Here is a 22,911-nt window from a genome sequence, read left to right as displayed (position 1 = left end):
TCATCCTTTTACTCCTCAGCCTATAGGATATTAGCAACTGTTTCTATTTGTTATTCCCATCCTGTATATTAATTGGTCATTAGCATTTTTATATTTTATTAATAGATTTATGATTTAACTAATACTTTAAGTATTATTAATTAAAATAAAATAAAATAAAATTATAATATCTTTATTGTTTATTATTAATCAAATTTTAAATAATAAATCTCAAAAGATTATTGTTGCTAAAAATAAAAATATAAAGATTTATTGTCAAAAAAATAAAAATATAAAAATTTATTGTTAAAAAATAAAAATAAAGGTAAATGTTTAAAAAAATTAATAAAAAAGCTCAAAATATTATTCACACTCATTAACGAAGCGTGTGACATATGCACTAACTTGCTGTTAAAAAAAAATTCAATATCAATAAAATTAAAGTATAAAAACTCAATGTGGATAAAGAAATGTACAAGGGTGAATTATCGAAAACAATAAAAATACTGGGGCCAATTATGCATTTATCCAATTAAAAACAAAGAGAGGTTAGTCTTCTTTATTCTGTTCTGATATTGGAAGGATATTCTTTCCATACGAAATCACCATTCTCACAATCCGGCCTCCCTAGACTTTTACTTTCTAGTAAAATTTGGGCAAAGAAGGCCGTCAAATGGTTGAACTGATGATGGTAGCAAGAGAAGACTAAGGCTTGAATCTTTACGTTGTTGATTCATTAAATTTAGGTTGTTTCTAGCAAAACAAGAGGTGAAGAGAGCTGACGATGTAAGGAAGACCTTATAGCTAGAGTTTGGGAGACTAAGATGGCAGGAGGAGAAAGAAAAGACAAGATGGAAAAAATGGTAGTAGAGAGAAAGTCATGATGAGAGAAAAAGAGTTGTATATAAAGGTCAAAACAAATTTTCTACGTAGAGTAAAAATTAGTTTTAAATATTTTATAAATACCTAACATATCCCATGTTTTAGCAAATATTTACCTTTTGTCATTATACATTTTCTGAGTTGCATTTTATTTCATTTTGAAAATTTTCAAATATCTAAAATATATTATTATTTGGCGAACGTATATCTTTTATTGTTCAATTTTATTTTTTTTGGAATTTGTAGTCAGCTTTATTTGAAAAAAGTTGAAAGCTTTATTTTATTTGAAAAAGGTTGAGATATCTAACATATACTTAATGTATTACTATTTCTTGTTAAACATATATTTTTTGTGGCTATTTTTTTGGTTTTTTAAATATTTCACATTTTTTTTTGTCTTTTTAAAATACTTACAAATATTGTAAATATTAACTAAATTATTCATTTAAAGTTTAATATTGAAAGAAGTTGGTGTTTATATTACTAGTATTTAAACATAAACATAATTAAAAATCGACATATAATTTATTTATTATTCTTCAATATAAATTGAATTTATATATAAATTGATATTTTACAATTATCTATAATATTTAAAATTAATAATAAATTAAATATTTTTAGTACTTTTCTTAGTTTTTTATATTTTAAGATTTTATTATAAAATAATATAAAATTATCAATAAATTAATATAAAAATTATAAAATTATATATAAAATAAGTGCACATGTCAAAATAAAATCTTATATGTCAAAAAATAGTAACACGTGATAAAAAACTTTTATGTATCAGAATTTAATATATAGATATTTATATTATATATGTAAAGAATAAAAAAATAACATAATTATTAACACATTTGTTTATTTTTTTAATAGTCATGCTCCAGAGAAATTAAAAATCGATATACTTTTGATAAATGATAAAATAAATTATTTATTAAAACTAATATAATATAATTTTAGAAAGTGTTTATATATTAAAAGATTATATTGATACTGAAGGAAACTATTCTTTTACACATTTGACAAATTAAGAAATTCATCCACATATAATTGAGAATTCAATAACCAAAAGTGTTACATTTTTATGGATATTAATATTTATTATCAATATGCACAAATATTCATTGTTTATTGTAACGATATTCATTTTTTATTCCGTCAACTTTTAGATGTTCATTATTTTGGTGAAGGATGTTCATCATATATGATCTGCATATTCATTATTTTTTATAAATTTAGTGGTTTTAACTTTATATATATTTTTCGTATCACTATAAAATATTGTTCTCAGATAAAAATAATATTGATTCTTTATAAAAGTTAAATTCACTGTTTTATGATGCATATTGAAAGATTTTTGTAATTGACATAAACAATTATCATTTATAGGTCTAGTAGTCATTAGTTTGTTAAAGACATAACATGAACTGTCATTACCGTTAGTAAACAAAAAACATCAAGTTAAAATTATACTACAAATATTTATATTGTGGTACAAAATTCTTTTTTAATAAAATAAAAGTAAACAATGAATATTTAATGTTAAAACCATGAACAATCAATGCATGTTCAATGATCAAAAAGTAGTAAATATTAAGCATAAATTTAATAAACATAAATTATTAAAAAACGCGAGTTAATATCTTTGACACACGTGTGTTACCTGAGTCGAACCACAATACATTGTAGTTTAAGGACCAGGATATAAGGACCCCTCTTTCACTCATTTAACTTCCGCTTTAATTAAATTAAGAATTTTAACTTCAAGTTAGTTGGGTTCTACACTTTCTTACATTGAATTCCCACATTACTAAAGAATACGAAATATAAACAATTCACAAGAGTGAACTAAGGATTTCAGTTTTAAGTGAAAATAGAGCGTTAAAGTCAAATTCCAATTGTACATGAGGGGAGTATTAGGGATCTTACATTATTAAAGAACAAGAAATATAAACAATTTATAACAGTAAAAATTGTTTAATATATCGTTCAAGAATAAGAAATAAGATGAATTTATAAGAGTAAAGGTCTAACCAACTAAGTGGCTAGTTCTAGTCATTCTGGTATTGATTGGATTCAAACTCAATTTTATTAATTGGACTCTATACTTTCTCACTCATTTACTCCTACCTTAATCAAATTAATTTCTAATACAATGTATTCTTATATAAGTATAAAAAGATGAATTAGAGTTCAAAAACACAAAAAAATTATTTTTGTTTTATTATTATATTAATTTTTGTATAAAAAGATATATTAATATTTACAAATGTATTTAAATGTAACAAAAGTTATTCAAAATTATCGTAAATTATTTTATTAAAAGTAGTAAAATAGAGAATGGGGACATCTGCGCGAAGAAGCGTAAAGGGAAATCTTCCAAATGTGTCTCCGTCTTTATCCTACCTGAACCCCATTGCTATTTCTGCCTTTTGAAACGGTCCTACAAGGCAAATTATACGGGGACCTGAATTGCATTGTGTACTCGTGTCCAAAGCACTGCTGTTTTATTCAAATGATGGGGCAGAATTTAAATGGCATGTGTGAGAGGATTTCTTTTCCAAAATAACATCCCATTCTGTTTTTGCCATTTATAACAGAATAGTGATTTTTTTTGCTGTTTGATGCTATTTTGTCTTCTTTATTCTCTATTTTCTATCATTCAAACTTTCGAATCGATTCTTTTCTTTAGCTTTTGTTCTCTGGTTCATAATTTTGTTAATTCGTTCTTTTCTTTCTTTTTTTGTTCATTATAACACAATTTCGTTCTTCATTCCTTTGCTTCTTTCTTCTTTTCTTCTCATTGATAGATATTTATGATATGAAATTCTTTATTCTTTCATTTTTTGTGATAGAATTTGATTGATAGAGAATTTAATGGATGAAATCTGAAAATTTTGAATCAATAAAATAATTGTGCAGCTGAATGTTCAACTGCTAAAAGAATATTATGATTATTGTCTAGAAACTATAGGTTTATAATGCTCATAATTCTAGTTTCATTATCGAAAAGGAACAGGTTCATTATATACAGGATTGAGGTTCATTATTATAGGTTCATTATGTTTATACTATAGGTTCATTATGTTTGCACTATAAGTTTATTACATATGAAATACATGTTCATTATTTATAATATTTAGATTCATTATGTTTATAGTACATGATTATTATTGAAATAAAATAGGTCTATTATGTATTAAATTGAGTTTCAATATATTTTCTATTCTTACAGTTGATAATAGTAACAATGCAGCTGTTGAGGATTTATCTGGACTGTCTATCAAATTTGTTGGTGAAGCTTATGATTTATACAATGAGTATGCATTCAGAGTAGGTTCAGTATTAGAAAGAGTAAACAAAGATCTAGAGCAGATGACAAAAGAATATCAATGAAAAGATTTTGTTGCTCAAAGGCTGGAGAAAAAGAAAAAAAATAAGTGTTATTCGAAACTTGATATTCGATCTGGTTGTAAAGCTTCTATTTAGTTTGATATTGATGAAGAATGAGTTTGGACTATAAAAAAATATGAAAAAGGAACATTAATTATGAGTTATGTCCATCAAGTAAAACTTATTTGCTTCGTTCACATAGAGGAGTTACAAAAAAACCAGCTGAGTTATTTTAAGCATTTAAAGTGGAGTTGTTATTGTTGATGGTATTAGGTTGCTAAAAAAATCAATATGGAGGATCACCATTTATTAGTTTTACAGTTAAAGATGCTTATACTAATTTAGCATTACAAAACATGAAGAAATTGGATGGCACCAATTCGAATGCTTTGATTGAGATATTTAGAAAAAGACAGTTAAATGAAAAGGACTTTTTCTTTGATTTTGAGATTGATGTTGATACAAGATTTTTATATTTTTTATTTTGAAGAGATGCTTAGATAAGATAAGATTATGAGATGTTTAGAGATTTGTTAGTCCATGATACCATATATCGCACTAATAGATATAATATTATTTGGGGCCTATTTGTTGGTATAAATCATCATTGCATCAATGTGATGTTTGGTTGTGGTTTTCTATTAAATAATAGAATTGAGTCCTTTGTATAGCAGTTTAGTACCTTTTTAAGATCTACGGGAGGTAAACATCCATAAAAATAATGATGATCAATCATATTATGGTCATTGCAATTTTATGGTGTTCCCAAACTCACATCATAGAGTTTATATTTGGCACATAGGAGAGAACTCAAAGAAGAACATCAAGTACTTAAGAAGTCAAAAAGGATTTGTAGAATTATTCAATTATGTTATGAAGTATATTGATACAGAGGCATAGTTTGCATTTTATTGGATTAGTTATTTCAAATGAACCTGACTTTTTTACTAATTGTTTTAATAAACCTGTAATTATTTTCTCATGAACTTGCAGTTATATTTTACTGAACCTGAAGTTATATTCCAATATACCTGCAGTTAAGTTCTAATAAACCTGGATTTATATTCAAAAGAATGAACCTGCAGTTATATTTTAATGAACCTGATGTTATATTCCAATATACAAGCATTTACATTCCAATATACAAGCATTTACATTCCAATGAACCTACAGTTATATTATAATAAACCTGCAGTTACATTCCAATGAACCTGCAGTTATATTTTAATGAACCTGAAGTTATATTCCAATATAACTGCAGTTATATTCCAATAAACCTGCAATTATGTTATAATGAATCTTCAGTTATATTTCAGTGAACCCACACTTATATTTTAATATATCTATGTGTTTTCTTCAGGTTAGTAACAGAATATTATTGTCACAATAATTCTTGGATACGAAAGTTATACAAGTCTAGAGTGAAGTGATGTCCTGCTTTTAATAAAGACTTTTTTCTAGTAGTATTTTATCATCATAAAGGAGTGAGACTATTAATTTTTCTGTGTCTAAGAGGTTGCTTAAGACTGCTATACTTTGTGATTTTTAACATTTTTACACTTATTTCTTTTTCCATTCTTGAACGTACCAGACTTTTTACAGTGTAATGATACCAATTGAACTCATTAATTTCATTGAAATTGATTAGAGAAAGTAGAATCTTATAGTTGCATTTTCTGCTCTTGTGGCCCTTCAGCATAGTAGAGACAATAAAAATAGTGGACTCTCTCTTGAATTCATCATCATGATATCCTTTGTTCACTATTTCATCAGCCATACTTCTTGTTATAGGACTACTAGAAGTTATAGCTCATCTTTTCCTCTATTCTTTCAGCAACTGATTATATTCATCGTTGTCATTGTCCCCTTTAGTTTCTACAATGACTTTAGGACCACGAGGAATATCTTTTAGATATACTTTTAATATTTTTTCTAACGAAATTATAAAAAAATAAAATGATATAAAATAAAAATTGAATTCATAATAATACGAATTAAAAATAATATCATTCCAGTATCTTATAGTACTTTTAGTATCTTTATCTTTCGATATCTTGTAGATATATTTTTAGTATCTTTTTTTAACAAAAATTCAGAAAAGATATAAAATAAAAACTGAAGTCGTAATAATGCAAAATCTTAAAAAAAATCCTTTGGATGTCTTATAAGTACACTTTTGGTATTTTTTTCTTATAAAATTCCAGAAAAAAATGCCACATAGATTTTTTTTTTAAAAATATAAAAATTTATTTTTTTGTATTTTTAATCATAAAACTTTTCTTTTTAAAATGTTATGCATGAAGAAAATTCTTTTATAATATTCCATTGATTTTACTGTATGTTTGTCACGTAATGTGACAATAAATATTTTTGCATAAATAGCTATGAGAACTATCGTGGTTTGTACTAGTGGCTAGTTATTTAGTGCGGAGATTATTTTTTGAGTTCAAACTTTTATATATTTTTTATATCTAGTAATCTAAAATAATCTAAAGCGTGTTAGACATAATGTTAGCAAATAGTAAAATATGACCTCAAAAGTTTTAAAGCGTATTGGGCATAATACTAGTGGATGGTAAAATATTATTTTAAAAGTTTTAGCTTTAATATTAGATAGGATCAAATTCGAAATCTTAGTTAAATTAAGAGATAAAAACTTTTAACAAATTAATGCATTAATCATATTTACTATAAAAGAAAAAGAATTAGTTGCTGCAAACTATGCTTTTTGAAAAGTTTATTTCTTTCTTTTCTGAAATTCCTAATCATGCAGCTTATCAATAAAAGAGCAGTCGATATTATGCTTATTTCTAGCGTAGAAACAAAATAATTTAATTTCTTGCTCCTTCGGAAATTCTCAATATGTACTAACAAAAAATTGATATAATTTGTCGACACAATTACAAGATAAAAAATGAATAAGGAATATAGCTTCTAACAAGTGAAGTTTGAACTAGGACATGCTGCATTCTCGAGGGAGTCCTTCTGGGAACCTTTTAGTATCAGTGCAGTAATTATATATCATATAATTCTTCTGCACCTATTGCAACTTCTCTTGACTTGTTGAATCAAGCTCCTTTGAAAGCCATGAACTTTTTTAGTTGCAGATGATGATGAATTTCTACCACAAGAAGATGCTCCATTATACCAGATATAAGCATTGGCATTGAAGTTCCTATAGGAAGCAGTGAATGGAGCTTGACTCCAATCTGTCTTGACAAATCCACCTCTTGAGCCCAATCAGCATTCCATAGACTAGAGTACATCCTCATTGGTTGATTCTGAGTGTAATGACCCGGAACCAGATCACATAAGATATTTTCTGCTTTGGCCCCCACTAGCCTTACAGTTTTGTCCCTTTGGTGGGTTCGAGAACTTTCCAAGAGGTCCTCCATCCTGGAATTTCTCTAAATTAAGCACGTTTAACTTTGGAGTTCCTACAACTCCACAGCCAAACAATAAAAAAGCACCTCATGTGATTAGTTCCAACTCTTTACAAATATGTTATCAACCATTCCCCACCCCATTTTAATATGCAATTCGATTCATTCATGTACCCCCGTACCTTAGAGTGTTGCCATCCTAGAAGCCTACCAGAAGCCGCTCCTTGTCTAGGCATCCTATCTTTGCCTCGGCGTCCACTTCCTGCCCTCGTCAAACCATTTCTTCGGTGGGCTATCAAATGCCCATTAGATTCCGCCTAGTTCGTCCTTGAACCATACATCTACTATAGGGGTCCTGCTCTAATACCATTTGTAACGACTCAAAAGTAAATCACATGAGATATTGTCCGCTTTGGCCTCCATTGGCCTTACAGTTTTGTCCTTTCAAGGGTTTGAGAACTTCCCAAAAGGTCCCCCATCTTGGGATTTCTCTAAACCAAGCACGTTTAACTTTGGAGTTCCTACAACTCCATAGCCAAACAACCAAAAATGCCTCATGTGATTAGTTCCAACTCTACATATATCTTATCAATCATTCCCCATCCTATTTCAATGTGCAATTCGTTTCATTCATGTACCCCCGTACCTTAGAATGTTGCCATCCTAGAAGCCTACCAGAAGCCGCTCCTTGTCTAGGCATCCTATCTTTGCCTCGGCGTCCACTTCCCCGCCCTCGTCAAACCATTTCTTCGTGCCGGGCTATCAAATGCCCATTAGCTTCCGCCTAGTTCGTCCTTGAACCATACATCTACTGTAGGGGTCCTGCTCTAATACCATTTGTAACGACTCAAAAGTAAATCACATGAGATATTGTCCGCTTTGGCTTCCATTGGCCTTACAGTTTTGTCCCTTTGGCGGGTTCGAGAACTTCCCAAGAGGTCCCCCATCTTGGGATTTCTCTAAACCAAGCACGTTTAACTTTGGAGTTCCTACAACTCCATAGCCAAACAACCAAAAAATGCCTCATGTGATTAGTTCCAACTCTCTACATATATCTTATCAATCATTCCCCATCCTATTTCAATGTGCAATTTGTTTCATTCATGTACCCCCGTACCTTAGAGTGTTGCCATCCTAGAAGCCTATCAGAAGCCACTCCTTGTTCAAGCATCCTATCTTTGCCTTGACGTCCACTTCCCGCCTCGTCGGACCACTTCTCTAGGCTAGGCTGTCACAATGAGACTTAGTAATTAAGATGATATACGTGCATGCATTATGTGAAAAAGTAGATTTTAACTGCATAATGAGATTGAGTTAGAACCTCCTTGACGATGGGGTAATATTTGGAAATAGGCACATGCTTGACAAGTAATATTAATCTACAAGTGCTTTGCTATTGTTATTTTGATTAGTGTTGCTTGTTGTTTATTGATGTTGATGTGATTGTCTGTGTTTGTACCTTTATTATGATGTTAATCAGTCGTCAGGAAAAAATACTGCTACTATCCAAATAGACTGATTTGACAGCAAAAGTGGGGACCCTCTCAGTTTATTGGAGGATGATATTCTTAGTGGATCTAGAGGGCTCGAAAGTCAGATGTTCAAAGAATTATCATCCACGAGACTTCGAAATGAACTTATAAATTTTCAAAAGTATTATAAACATTTTAAAAAAGATTGAAACTATTTTAGAAATGGTTTTATCATTTTCATAAAATTTTAAACTTTAGCGTTGTGTCTGATAGTCTTTCAGTACACTTCACATACATCGAGTCGCACGTGTTCACTCATGCATCATATAAGTTTCATGTTAAATACGTTGAGTAGCATATCGGACGGTCGGCCTCAGACATAATGCTGTAAGTTTTAAACAAAGCGAAAATGAAAAGTATACTAAAATATATTTTACTGAGAATTATTAAAGTATATTGAATGGTTTGGACAAGACTCGATGGATCAAAGTTCTCTCAGATAGATGGCATTCGGCGTCATAGTAAACTGTATGGTGATTGCGAGTGTAAAATAATATGATTGGTTATCGGTGAATTATTTGTAATTGGTTAGGGAGACTTCAAATAATAATTATTGTGTCACGGTTGTGTGGATGCTCAAAGAGGTTTTAAATAATATAGTGTTAGGGATATTGATGGGTCTAGGGTGTACTCATAGAAGAAATTTATAATAATTTAAATTTTATCATTTAATAATAAATGATAGTTATTTTAAATGATTGTTTTACAAAAAAATTATTAAATAATTCGAGTTTAATTGCAGTAGGCTATACTTTAATATTTAAGAATTTTAGATAAGTTAAATCCTTAAATTTAATTTCTTTTGTACTTAAAATTAGATTGATATTTCTTTATAATAATAAAATTTGGAAGAGGAAGATATTATATGAATTAATTTTTTTTAATGATAAATAGTTGTTAGTAGATTTATGTTTTCCAATTAGGATGGATGGACTAAGTAAATAGTAATGGATTGATTGTGGGATGTTACTTGAGGTGGCAACATATGTAGAGGATCCACTTTCTTTTACTTGAGGTGGCCTTTCTTATTCAAAGTCTTTCAAAAAGAAGCGATTTTCCAAATATAGAAAGCCTTCTAAAAGCAAGGAGAATTTCTATAAAAAGCCATCTTCTTCCAAATTTCATTCTAAATTTCCAAAGAAAGATTCTAAAAAAGATTTTTCAAAAATTACATGCTTTAAATGTGGTAAGAAAGGCCATACTTCAAGTATTGTAAGTTTTCCAAAACGCTGAGCTTCAAATAGAAGAAGAAGTTTTGCAAAAGATTTCGCTCTTCTAGTTGATTCATCTGAATCAGAGTTCTCAAACAGTGAGGAAGAATTTCAAATTGATGAAATCAAAACCTCAACTGATTGTTCTGAGACAGATTCAGAAAGTTCTGGGTTAGACTAACTAACTCTCCATAAGTGTAGAAATCATAAAGGATTTGACCGCTATGGGCTTCTTTTATGGTATTCCTAACTCTTTCACCTAAAATCTTAGGCAAACCGGCTAAAAACTTTTCTTTCCAGAAAGGTTGGCTAGAATCTTCCCTAAGCATGACTCTGGTTAGGAAAGTGTCTTTGTAACTTTGGAAATTGCTAAGCTTCTTACAGGTAAGATTGCTAAGGAGCTCGGCATTTTTGTCTTTAAGCAGAGAAGGGTCTCCTATGAAATGTAGGGAAATAGTGAGGATTAAGGTTGAAACCGCATCCTCAATTGGATTTCCTATTTCATCTAGGATTGGTGTTCCTTCTACTGTTGTTTGGATAGCACCTAGGATTTGGAGTTGCTGTGCTTGAGTGAGATGATAATCCCACCATCCTTTTAACTGGCCAGAAAATCCAGCTATCAGGAGCTCAGCAATGGCTCTATCAGAGGTACCACTTTGGGTTTTGTAGGCATTGGCTGCTATGGTCATCTGTTGCAAGAGACCAAGGATGTTGTACTCAGACATTCCATCTATATTCCATTCATAGACGGAGGAGACATTGAATCTAGACTGGGTTAGGATGTTGTTCCTATTTTCAATTCCTAGATCTGGAGCAGTACTCCTAGGAGTATTCCAGGTCAATCTAGGGGCTTGGATTCCCAATCTGTTGATATTGAAGGGTTTTGGAATGGGGCTTTCAAGCTTTGAATCGTTAGACTCATCGCTTTGGGCTTGTCCTATAGCACTGATATTCCTACTACTTTGAGGAGTATCTGGTACTAGGTTTTTGGACGACTCAGAGGTTCCTAACCTACTTAGCTGTTCTCTGACTGCTTTGGCAAACTCAGTTTGCTTTTGGAAATGGTTTTGGCTCGGCTTTGTAAGCTGATAAGGCTTAAAAACTGGGTTTTTAAGCTTTTCTGACTGGTTCGACTCTTTTAGTTGACCAGTACTAGGGATTGGAGATGTCACCACTACAGGGGGCTTTTGAATCTGGTTTTCTATTCTAACCAGTTGCTTTTCTATAGTGTTTAGACAGGTATTTGAGAAATTGTTCTGCTGAACAATGTTCTTGACATTCCTATCTAGGTCTTCGCCTACCAATTTGTAAGGTGTAGCCTCTATCTCACTCTCTCCATAAGGAATGGTTATCTTCCTAAGGGGAGGATGTTCAGACTGGACAGTATCAATATATAGAATGTATTTTTCAAATCCTTATATGTTAAAATCGTTTTCCAAATTGTCTCACTTTTAGATTCTTATGATTCAATGAACAATAGCAATAAAATACATCCTCCCTCCATGATTTATTCAATTATGACATTTCCTCTTTTATGGTGCTCCATTGATTAAGTTTATTTAAAAGACAATTTGAAACATACTTATTATAATATATATAGTGGTGCGAAAAGGAGAGGAACAAATGAGGTTACTGATATGGTCTTATTAAGTATGTAGTTAATTGACTTAATTTAGTCATTATTAATTTAATTTAAAAATAAATTATATTAATAATTCATTGAAGATAAGTGTACTTCTAAAAGTTCAATTCCATTAGAGTTTTCAATCATTAAGTATAATTCAATCTAATTCTAGAATCTTAAAATTGTTATTTTATGGTACATGCTTGAACTGCTCACAATTTAGTTTAAAATGTTTTTTTATAAATAATTAATTACTATTTTAGTTTTTGTATTTATATTAATCACCTCAGATCATTATTAGAAGAAATTAGGAAAAAGAACTATTAGCAAATATTATTACTATTTTAATATGATATAAGTATTTATTCTATATTTCTACTTAAATTATGTTAATTTAGTTAAAAATATCAAATGCGTAATCATATAGATCAAAGTTAGAGTTGGGTGCAAATCAAATTCGAACAGTAAACACGTCAATCCATGTTAGTCAATTTGTAGCTATTATTAAAATATAAAAAAAGTTTCTAAATAATTTTAATTAAAATAAAGAAAGAAATAATTACTCTATTTTATGGAATAGAATGAAAATATTATTTCATGTTATGAGAACAGATAAAATAAAAAATAAAAATATTTTAAAAGGATAATATAAATTAATATGAATATTGTATTGCATAAAATAAATATATTTATCATTTTAATATAAAAAAAATTTAAGTAAATAAAATATTTTATAAACAAACTAAAAAATTCTTAACAAGAAAAAGAAGTTTACGGAAAAAAGAAAAGCGAAAGCAAAAAGGCATAGTGGCTCCCTGTTGTTCAAAACATTGAACGGTGATTATGATCTGTTTGACTAAGCTATCGCCAATAATTGGTAGTTTGCAGTTAATAGCTTATTGATAATTGTGTTTGATAAAATTATCTATAGTTGTTGTCGTTTATATTCTTAATAACGTAGACATTAATTTAATTATTTTTTTCCTTTTTATTAAAGTGCAACATTACTTATTCTTATAAAATAATTTTATAAAAAAATAACAATTATTTTATTTTAATATTAAATTAGTATTTTTAAGGGATTTAAGAAATACTTTAAATTGTTGTTTATTTATTTGTAAAAGAAATTCAAATTAAGTTATTTTAAATTAAAAGTAAAAGAATAGTAAATAAGATTAACTAAATAATAAAAGGTTAATTTAGTTTATTTATATTAAAATTAAGAGTTGGTGAGAAGTTTCAAATTTGTGTTGTTGTAAATTGAAGCCATATAGTCATACGACTATTTCACTGAAAAATTATCAGTTATTTTCCAATAAAAATGTCAAACACTTTTAATTTTAAAAGGTTTTAAGTGGCTCATTCATCAAGCTAAAATTAATACCTAGTTGAAATTGAGTTACCAAAATAATTTGTGTTCTCTTTCATATTTCTTATTAAATTTAAAGATTGGATTTTTTAATTTATAAATTGTGTCTTTTGACTAGATTGGCTGATAAAAAAATTTAATGAAGAGAATTAATTATTATATAAAATTAAATCTAAGAGAGCATTAATTTAAGTTTCACAGAAATACTATTAAAATATTAATATAATCAAAATAATCAATTTCAAATCTCTTTTAAGATGAATGTACGTTTTTAAAAAGATAAATCACATATAATTCTGAAAAGTTGTACCAGATTATATCCTCTGGATAAGCATTTAAAAATAATGACTACATGATTTATGGTGAAGCTCTTACATTAACAAATCATCCTTAATTTTTCTTTCCCTTTTGCTCTCTAGTTAGATTTAAAATTACTCTATCTATCTATTATTCACATCAGATCTTAAATTAATTTCTCTTGCTATTATTGTGTTATATACACCAAAATCATGATACATAAATCAATTTTCACAGAGTTTTCCAAAATAAAAAGGGAAGATTATTGTTTGGGTTGATAAAAGGCAATTGTAACTTTGAGCAAAAAGATAACTCATATATAAATTGAAAAAAATGATTAAAAACTTAATTTTAGGTAAAGAAAGTATAGCTCAGCTAATAATTATTTTATTAAAAATAGATCATTATTCGAATAAAATAATTAATTATAAACTTGTGCACAGTCATATTCAATGGATATATAATAAAACTTTGATAAGATATGAAAAATGTAAATGGTGAAAAAGATCATTAAACATAATAGGAAACATGATGTAAGAAGACCAATATATATATACTACTAAAAATTATTATTTTCAATTATAGACGATTAATGATCATAGAGTACTAAAATGTGTACCAAAAAGAGATGAAGAAAAAACATTAAGAAGTGAAAAAATAATAATGACCACGAGAAGCCTATCTGAATAGTACTCTAACGGTAACTTTTGCATAGTTGCAACCGGTGGCGTTATTGCACACTCTATTTTGTTAAGACAAGATAAAAATAAAAATATTTAAATTTAAAATACTATTTTACTCATAATAAAAAGTTATCAAGTTATACAAAATCAATGAAATACCATATAAAATACTTCTCAAATTTAGTTTTATTTTTTTATATTAACCTTTCCTCTCTAATTTACTTTTATGATTATTATTTTCAAAGTTCTTATTTGTTAGTCCTTTTAATAATTTCTAAACATCTTTAAGAATAACTATTATTAAAATATAAAAATAAGTTTCTAAATAATTTTAATTAAAAAAAAATAATTACTCTATTTTATGAAATGGATTGAAAATATTACTTCATATTATGAATCATATTGAACAGGATAAAATAAAAAAATTAAAATATTTTGAAAAGATAATATAAAATTAATATGAATATTGTATTTCATAAAATAAATATACTTATCATTTTAATATCAAAAAAATAACTTAAGTAAATAAGATGTTTTAAAGACAAACTAAAAAGTTATTTTCTTTATTAGAGAAAACATGAAAAATATTATAATTGGTTATGGTGAAAATTTTATGTGTCCAATGATATTTTTATTATCCCGATTGACGAATAAAATATATATATTTTTTATGTTAAACATAAGTTTTCTAGTTAGAATGTGACAATAAGACTATCTAAATTCTTTTTTAAAATTTTCATTTGCAATCTTATTAAAGTTGTATATCCTTTCTTAATAAATTCAGCGGGAATCATTTTCTCATTGATTAATATAGAAATGCTAAGATAAAAATCGCGATTACCATACGGTTTATCAGCGTCAAGTAACTATTGTTCGAATGTAATCCATACAGAGAACTTTGATCCATTGCAAGTCTTATTCGAACCATTCAAAGTACTTTAATAATTCTTAGTAAAATATATTTTAGTATACTTTTTATTATCGCTTTTTGTTTAAAACTTACATCATTATATCCGACACTAACCGACCAACATTCCACTAACATGAAAATTATATGATGCATGAGTGAACACATGCGACTTGATACATGTGAAGACTACTGAAATAGCATCAGACACAATGTTCAAGTTCAAAACTTAGAGAAAATGATAAATCAATCTTAAGAATATTTTCAATCCTTTTTAAAATGCTTATAATTTACTTTTCAAGATATATAGATTCATACCTTATCTATAGGTTTATTTCAGAGTCTTGTGGATCATAAATTTTTAGACATCTGACTTTCGAACTCTCTAGTTTACGAATATGATCCTCTTCAAAACCGAGAGGGTCTCCCCACTTTTGCTATCTAATAAATCTATTTGGATAGTGGTAGCATTTTTTTTTGACGACTAATTAACCTCATAATGATACAAACACAACCAACCACATCAACTTCAATAAACAACAAGCAACAATAATAGTCAGAATAAGAATAACAAAGCACTTCTAGACTAGTATTACATGTCAAGCCTGCGCCCATAGTCCAATGATTGCCCCATCATCTAAGAGGTTCTAACTCAATCTCGTTATACAATTAAAATCTATTTTTTACATAATGCATGCATGCATATCATATTAATCACTAAGTGTCATCAATCTCTTTCGCATTTAAAGGCATGCTTAATGCAAAGAGGAGAGCGGATAATGCATATACATATATAAACAATATATTACTCACAGTATGATGCTCCATAACTAAGCTTCATGCGGCGCGCTTGAGAACTTTGGGTTATCTAATAAAAAATAGACAAATGAGAGTTTATAAATTCTTAAGTTCTAGTCCTATTACCCATCCCCACATGCAATACACACTACAATTCTCATCACACTGTCACAAGCAATTCAATTCAATCATAAAAAAAATAAAGCAATTGAAAGAAAAAAAATTAAAATATCCCAACATAGTCAATAATCATCATTTGAAGTAACCTAGAGCTCTTACTCACTTCATCATGAAACTTAATAAAATTAAAGATTAGCTACTAACCTAATCATGGAATTATTTAGAGATGATATAAAGGTACTAATCTTAGAAATGGAGTTGGATTTGATCAAAGATTACTTTACCATAGACATCCATAGAGATAACTAGAGGTAGAGGATGGTGAATAGTAAAAATTGTAGAGAATATGTAGAGAGAAAAAAAAAAACAATTACCATAAAAATGCTTACTTGAGATATTAAATTTAAAAATAAAAGAGATATAAATGCCAATCAATGGGTTATGTACCTGGTGAAAATGCCAATCAACTTTACAAAGATTTCTTTCTGAGATTTTATCAAACTCTTATGATCCTGCACAAGTTTACACAAGTCCTGAGTAGCAGCAGTACCTATTCCAAAGCTTTAGCAATTAATGCACGTTGAGATAGTTGCTGCTCATAAAGCTCCCGGAATACTCGGTATTTGGCATCATGATACTGCTTCAACTTTGGGTCTTTTGATGGATGAATAACCTGGAAAAGGGTCAGGTTAATTACATTGACTCAAGTGGATATTAATAAAAAAAAATACATGACGACAGAGTAGAACAGTTTGCACAAGTCTTAATCCTAGGTTAGCAGCTACTTACATTTTAGAATATCCTAGGTTAGCAGCTACAGTCCTCTCAGTTTGCACCCTATTTTATTTTATATAGTAACATACAACTCCTATTGATTTTGAAATTAACGGAAGCCAATCCATGTACGGTTGACAATAAAATAGCAAGTTGTTACTAATCAAACATACTAGATAACTATTCAAAACATATTGACTAATAAAAGCAGTACTGCGTCGAAAAATAAATTAATGTAGTTTAAGGCTATGCAGAGGTGGTTATTAATGTAATCAAACTTCAACCAAATGATTAGACCCAGGCAGTGCTAAAATATGGCATAAGAAACAAAATGCAAATGAAAACTCATTTAGGCAATTTCTACAACTTCTTCTCTATAATACATAAAACACCAAAACTTTGAAGGAGCAATGAGGTAAAGTCTGCCATGGGTTGTCGGATTCTACTATTAACTTCAAGCCTCGATCTTAAGCAAGGGCCTTTAGATTTATTTATTCACAGCTGATCTATAAAATTTTGTAGCATAATTGAGGAGCAATTTTGTAACATTTTGTAGCATAGTGAACATTGAGACAGGAGCAATTTTGTAGCATTTTGTAGCATAGTGAACATTGAGACTTCACCATACATTATATCAAACTAGGAAAAAAATAATGAGAAGAAATTGCAGTGGCAACAATGAAACTTTATGAAGGCTATCCATTGATAAAAAAAATGCACTATAATTTTAAAATCAGTGAGAAAAATTTTAAGATGTGAAAAATATAAAGAGATTATGAAGATAAGTACCAATAATATCTGCATATTCTTGAACAAACACAGTTTCTTGAAAGGCCACTACATGCAAGCAGCATGTCACCTGCAAGGGAAGAAGATATACAAGAAAGAACAGAAAGTGTTAAAACAAATTACATATGGAAGTATAGCCATCATTCCACTAACTAAGAAACACATAGCTGAAAATATAAACAACTACATTATAAAACAAATCTCATGATAATACAAATCAACTGAAAGTTTGATATGCAGTTTTATATTTAAACATAATATAAAACATGTCATTACAGAAAAATAAATGCGTGAAGATTAAAAGCAATGCTTCTTACTTTGTGACCATGAGCATTGCAATGCTCCACAATATGGTGTGTATCGTATGCAATACCCCGCATGGTAGCAAGGTATGAAAGAGCCAATTGTCTATCAGTAATGTAACGGGTCATGCCACAAATAATTCCCTTTACCTTTGGATATGCCACAAGAGATCTATAGCATAAAGAATTTAAAAGCTCAATGATTAATAAAAAAAATTGGGCACTATAACCTGAAAGGGCCTTATATTCACTAATCGTTTACCTATTTCCATGAAAGTCGGGAAGGACATCGTTTACCTATTTCCATGAAAGTCGGGAAGGACATGTACATCTTGTGTTAAAGAAGCAAATGCAGCGTTTAGGTCATCCATTATAGTCCTCAAAATATTGTTCAATAGTTCGAACAATTAAATGTCTGGAAGACAAGTAATATATGATCAAACATAGTTATTAAAGGTGCATAATTAGGTGTATGCTTGAGAGACGTGACATGCAAAAGAGAAGAAAATAAAAGAATAAAACTTCTGAAAGAAATTGAAATTTTAGACAGACGTATATATATTTATATAATCAAGAAGAGGAACACTCTCCATGATCCCTACACCACCAGCATAAGCATCAAGCAGTGAAGTCCCAACAGGAGTTCTAGCTTCAGGACCTATTTCCTAAACATATAGGCAAATACTTAAAATAAATAATATAGAAATGTCTCATAGGTTTATGGTTGAAAATAATATATCCATTTTGCAAAGCCTAGATAAAGGTTATGTGCCAAAATTTTAGCATTTAATCAAATGCGACTTGGTCAATGGACCTCAACGAAGCACCATCTGAAATCAATGTGAATTCTTCAGTATAAAATTTCTTGCCTTTGCAGCTGCAAGAGTCAAACCAGAACCCAAAGAATGACCAGGGAAAGCTACACTTCATCATGTTTGATGTCAGCACGTGTGTCGCCCAGGACCTTTTATCATGACTTCGGCCCGTTGCATACCTTGATCCACTCGAATAGCATTTCCTACTGCGGTTTGAGCTGCAAATGGCGTTCCTCTTCTTGTGCCCCTGAATCCATAAGTGCCGGCGTGCTTTGCTTCTGTTTTTATAGATACAGAACTATGTTTCAAATTGTATAATAAATAAACTTTATCAATGTGCATCATAAAAGAAGAAAGTGTTATAATCAGATAAATCATGGAGGAGAGGGTGTACTCTATTGCTATGCTCATTCAACATAAGAATCTATAAGTGACACAACTTGTAAATCAGTCTTTAACATAAGTTCTAAAAAACACTTTCCTTATGTTGATGGCAAGTTTTAAATAAAGTATCATGAAATTGATATCAAAACTAGTGCAATAATAAAAGATCTAATCATATTATATCAGACTGCATCAGGCACCACTTTTAACTTAAACTAAGGGCTTAAATCCCATAAATTCTTGTATAGAAGCGTGTCAGATATTCATTGAATTAAAAGGGGTAATTGCAATTTTCCAAACTAGACAGCAATCCAAAGAAACAAGGAAGATCCCTAATTCTAGTTTAGAAAATTCTCTCCGTGTAGTCCCTAGAAAAATGGCCATAGGTCAAGATCCGACCGTTGGATCAAAGTGCCATTTTATACCCATAAACTACAAAGACAGGAAACAACATACCCAAAAATCAACCATTCATGTGTCGTAGAATTTGGCATATTAATTTTCAAATTTGACTGTCAAGAAAAAACTTAAAACAAAATTCAGGGCTTAAGCAAACAAATATTAAAATCAACCTTTAATTACAAAACCAAAGCTCCCACCAGCAATGTATCAACAAATATATCACATACTAATCACATGGCATCAAAAAAATAGATTTTCTCAAGCAATTAATAAGCAAATATATCACATACATAATCAACAAACTGTCATCTATGATAGATTTCCGAGGCTCTACTCAAAATTGTCTCAAAAAATTCTAGGAAGCATTACTAGTACCATCTTTTCCATATCACAAGGAAATTAAGTCTAGTTTCATTTCTAATTGGTCTTCTGCCATTTGGAAAGGTGAACAAAGAGGACTAAATAAAACATTGTAGATACGCAATCTGTCAGGTTAGATTGACCATAAAAATCTAATACTCAATTTTACTTCCAAAACAGCAGAATTAGGCCTTCCACAAAATAAATAGTTTTAGAGGATGGATCAAAGTTTCTATAGGTTCAGATTTCGCCTCATTTGGAGTTGTGGAACTCTAGATCATGCTCAAACAAGTGGACTGTCACACACGGGACTGAAATCCGAAATTCCAATCAAATTCACACTTCGAAGGACCAACCTAAAATTTACATAATTTGGCATAACACCAATCTAACATCTCATGCCACAATACAAAAATTAAGCCATAAACACAAAATCAAACATGGTACAGTCAATAATCATCATTTAAAGTAACCCAAACCCTTATTCACTTCATGCAACTAAATAAAATTAAAGAATAGTTACTAACCTAATCATGGAGATAGTAACAAAATAAGAAAATTAAGAAGTTATAATTAGCCCAAGAATCATTCTCAAACAATGTAACTCTTGGAGTTGATAGCTTCAAACTCATCATCAGTTCTCCAATTTAAACTCTAAACAGCCTTCGACTTCCCTTGTGCCAACCTAATCCTTATGTACTTCAAGCTTCAATCTTCAAGTATGGATCAAATCGTACAAGCATCAATTTCCAATCCAATCATAATATCACATGCCTAAAGGATGGTGAACAGTAAAAATTGGATTTAAAGAATAGCTAGGAGAGCTATGGAGTTGGATTTAATCAAAAAAGCCTTTACCATTGACATACAAAGTGATAATCAAAGGAAGAGGATGGTGAACAGCAAAAAATGTAGAGAATATATAGCGAGAAAAGAAAATTAGGACATAAATGGTTACTTGAGATATTAAATTTAAAAACATAAAGAGATATTAACTAAAACTAAATTGGTATGTTCTAACTTACTCATGCAAGAGGACATGCGTCTCTACAATATCCACTATCCACGCCATATTTTCACTTTAATCCTCCTATTAAATGAAAACTAAACTTTTTTCTAAATAATTATCTAATAAAATAAATTCTTGATATACTTAAAGAATAAGTGCCGTCTATATATTTTGCCACCTCAAGTACCATCCCACTATCAAGCTATAACCGTTTATTATTAACAGAAAAAGTATTAACTCATATAATATTTTCCTCCTCCAAATTTTGTTATCTCATGAAAAATCACTTTAATCCTTAAATCCAAAATTAATTAACAATATACACATAATTTATTTAAAATTCAAAAGTAAAAGTGTAAACTATTACAATTAAATTCCAATCATTTAATAATTTTCTCGTAAATAATCATTTAAAATAACAACTCTCACCAAAATAACCCTAACACTATGAAATTACTAAACAATGAAATTTAAATTGCTGTAAATTTTAGTATAATTTTTCATTTTCTCTTTATTTTAAACTCGCATCATTGTATCTGAGACCGACAACCAATATGTTACTCGATGTATTTGACATGTGAATTTTATGATGTATGAATGAACATGTGCGACTCAATACATATGCAGACTACTGAAAGATCGTCGGACACAAGGCTCAAGTTCAAAACTTAGAAAAATGACAATGCTATTTGAAAACAGTTTCAATCATTTTTTCAATGCTCATAATATTTTGGAAGCTATATAGAAACATCTTTATATATAGGTTCATTTCAAACTCTAATGGACCATGATTCTCTGAATATTGGACTTTTGAACCCTCTAGTAATCCATCAAGAAGGAAAGTAATTTCTAAGTAGAATAAAGAGAATGAAAGCCCAAAGGTTCAATCCTCTGAGTAAAGAATCACTCATGCTTACTTGTTGTAGAATGTCAAAGTTATTACAGAACACCCTAACATAAACAAAATGATAAAAATGATAAACATAAAACATGTTATTTTTCTATCAATTAATGACCAAGATAACAGTAGAAACCTCTATTACTCACCTAAAAAACATAGCTTTCTGTAAATTAAAGCACAATAAAAAGCTAAATATTTGTTGTGCTGGATGTATGTATATTTTGTTAAATGTGTAATATGATCTGCACTGTAAATTTTGACAAGAAGATTAATTTACTGGTAATTTTTTTGCTTCTATAATATGACTACATCTCCCAAAGGACATATAGATAACCGAGAAGCAACCAATGATATAGAAGAAAAGAACAATTGGCAAAAAAGCATTCATGCAAGTTGCATGTTTGAATCTTACTAGCATACATGGAAAAATTACGAGGGGCAGTAGCCTTACAACCCGTGAAAATTAAGCTACTCCCTCCTAGTTTGTGTCGGAGAGCATTTCATATGAAAGTTCAAGATATAATACAAGTAGAATCATGAAAGTATTGATATGAAGAATCAAATTAGTCATTGTTTTAAGCAACAACTATTAAAAACAAAGAGATCTAACTATTGCTTAATATAATTATTATATCAACATATTTAGTTACATTATGTACAATTTCCATCCAACATCCAAATTCCAGTAAAATCTCATCCTAGCAAACCCATTAGCATAAAAATGCACAAGTCTCATGCGTTGGCAAGAAAATATATGGTTTACATTTTTTGTATTGTGATAAATATTAAATTCAAGCGGTTGCCATTTATAATTGATACCATACTAATATCATTTCAGAAATTTAAACATGTGCAAGTTCAATATCAAAACTTTAATTAGAGAGACAAAGAAGAAATAATGTTAAAATCACACATTGTCTTCATACAAACAAAACATGCAAAAGATACAATTTACTAACTTTTACATTTCAATCATCACAAATTTTATTTA

General features: G+C 29.2%; 2 pseudogenes; both read right to left on the bottom strand.

Annotated features, from left to right (window-relative positions):
• Nucleotides 1-7,213: 7,213 nt before the first annotated feature.
• The window catches only part of LOC8280755, a 60,003-nt pseudogene continuing 44,305 nt past the window's right edge, over nucleotides 7,214-22,911 (bottom strand).
• The window catches only part of LOC107261541, a 29,446-nt pseudogene continuing 23,269 nt past the window's right edge, over nucleotides 16,735-22,911 (bottom strand).

Source organism: Ricinus communis, chromosome 1 (assembly GCF_019578655.1).
Source record: "Ricinus communis isolate WT05 ecotype wild-type chromosome 1, ASM1957865v1, whole genome shotgun sequence".
Classification (NCBI taxonomy): Eukaryota; Viridiplantae; Streptophyta; class Magnoliopsida; order Malpighiales; family Euphorbiaceae; genus Ricinus; species Ricinus communis.
The sequence above is the reverse complement of the archived record's forward strand: the minus strand, read 5'-3'. Positions and strand labels throughout refer to the sequence as shown.